Source organism: Brassica napus, chromosome A3 (genome assembly GCF_020379485.1).
Source record: "Brassica napus cultivar Da-Ae chromosome A3, Da-Ae, whole genome shotgun sequence".
Lineage (NCBI taxonomy): Eukaryota > Viridiplantae > Streptophyta > Magnoliopsida > Brassicales > Brassicaceae > Brassica > Brassica napus.
In genome coordinates, this window is record NC_063436.1 from 34,294,974 (window position 1) to 34,297,435 (window position 2,462).

General features: G+C 43.8%; 1 non-coding gene across 1 annotated transcript; it reads right to left on the minus strand.

The window, feature by feature from the left end:
- Window positions 1–1,701: 1,701 nt before the first annotated feature.
- Window positions 1,702–1,807, minus strand: LOC125607749. Its single transcript, XR_007338819.1, has one exon. It is a non-coding gene; the product is annotated as a small nucleolar RNA R71 (small nucleolar RNA).
- Window positions 1,808–2,462: the final 655 nt, after the last annotated feature.

Below are 2,462 nucleotides of genomic sequence, written 5' to 3' on the forward strand. Positions count from 1 at the left end.
TGTTTCAATTTCTTATCATCTATTCTATGAGTTTCTATTTATCCATTGATATTAATTGCTTTGCTATGTCTGAGTAGTTCAACTGTTAGATCCAGGGTTCAGATAGGTTTGTGGGATTAGCCCCAAACTATAGATCTGCCTTGTTGTGATATTCATGATAGATTTGTATTCATTGCTTGTTTTAGCCTAGCTAACTAGAACATGATCATAGGATTGCATATTCAAGCACCCTTGTTATCCCATCCTGACATCTATCTATCATATTAGGATTGCTAGAGAGGGCTAACCGCCAATTTAGGATCTTAGTAGAGCATTTTCATACTCGCGCATAGACCTGGCTAGAACCCGTCGATCGATGTCTTCAACTGACAATCGATCTATGTTGGCAGAAGTGTATCGGTCGACGTCTTAATTGACTATCGATCGACACTCTCTTATGTCTGCATCTAACCGGTGAGACACAAGATCTAGTCTGTTAACCAGTGGTACATGCGACAGCTGATCACTGAGTTAAGCGAATGAGCTCTAATATATCATGCATGCAACAGTTAGGCATCTATAGGAATTATAATCTCCAACACCTGAATAGTGGCCCTGCATCTAATATCATTTCCAACCTAAGTTACATTTATCATTTACTCGCTAGTTACTATTGCTATTTTATTTAAAACATTACAACCTTTAGAATTAATAAACACTAGATTTAATTGTTCCCTAACTCCTTGTGGATTCGATCCCTAAGTACTACATCTGAACCTCTTTTGATGAGAGTAACACTCCTTAGGGTAATTTGAGTGGTATCAAATTTGGCGCCGTTGCCGGGGAGCTTTGATCGCCATTAGATTTAGTTTTATTAGTTCTTATTCTTTTTTTTACCCCCTTTTCTAATAATCTTTCTTTTTCTTGTCTTTTCAGGTGCATGCCCAGCGGTACCAGAAGCAACGAGGAGAAAGACTTGCTGTTCTCAGACGATCCTGCTCATTTGGAACGCACCATCCGTAGAGGTCAACGTTCCACATCGCTCGACGCAACCACTTCGTCGTCGATCGATACGCACAACCAACCGTCGACCGACACCAGACCGTCATCGTCGATCGATCCCAGTCGTTCGACAACGATCGATACTACACCGCGTACCGCGTACGTCGACTGATAACGTGTCGTCCAAAATGGTAAACATTATTATTCTAACTCAAGATGAGAACGGAAACCTGTATGACCAGGCCGGTCATCTGCGTAATGCAACAGGTCAGAAAATAGATGCTCAGGGAACTGTAATCCCTGATGCTGATGCTACAAGAGCTGCTCAACCTGTAGATGAGGACGCTCGATCGAAACCACTGGCCGACTACAATCGTCCAGATGAGTACTATTCCAACAGATCAGCGATTCGACTTCCGGAGATCCAGAAGCAGAATTTCGAGCTGAAGCCTCAATACTACACTCTTGTGTCGCAGATACCCTACTCTGGGTTACCGCACGAGCATCCTATGGACCATTTGGAACGGTTCGAGGATCTAATCGCTGCCATTCGGATGGAAGGAGTCCCCGAAGATTACCTGCTGTGCAAGCTCTTCAGATACACGCTGAATGGAGAAGCGATGCACTGGCTTAGGCAGCAACCCACAGGATCTTTAACATCCTGGAGCGACATCAAGAATGCTTTCTTACGAAACTTCTTCGATGAGGCGCGCGCTGAAGAACTTCGGAACAAAATTTCCACATTCTCGCAGAAGGCTGGAGAGTCCTTCAAAGATGCGTGGATTAGATTTAGGTTTTTCCAGCGAGACTGTCCACACCACGGATTTAATGAAGTGCAGCTGCTAAGCACTTTCTTCCGAGGTCTCGCCTTACAGTATCAAATGGCTCTTGATACGGCGAGTGAAGGAAACTTCACTACTCGGAATCCGTTGGAAGCTGTGAGACTTATCGAAAACCTTGCTAACAGCAGCAGCACCAAAAACACTGACTCTGAACGGAAGAAGTCTGTAGCCTCTATCGGGAAGGAACAGATGGACGAAGTAAGAGCTAAGTTAGATGTGGTGCACGAACTTCTTAGGAAGCAAGTCTGTTCAGCTGAAGGAGAAGTAGCAGATACTGAAGGAGAAGAAGATGTGAACTACATCGGAGGTACCGGATTCCAAAAATTTGGAAACCAGGGCGGAAACAGAAACTTCTTTGGAAATGGCCAAAGAAGTAACCAAAGTTCACAATTTCAAAAACCCTTCAACAACAGCAAGAGCTACTCGAACTCTTACTATCAAAATCCACCACCCCAAACTCAGGAAAGCAAGATCGAAGAAATGCTTGATCGAGTACTGTTGGGACAACAACAAATCACCGTGGATTTCAACGGTAAGATAGACTCTGCCTACAACAATCTGAACACCAAAATCGAGACCTTAGGGACTCAGGTGAGAAAACTTGAAACCCAAGTAATTCAGACGGGCGAGACTATTAAG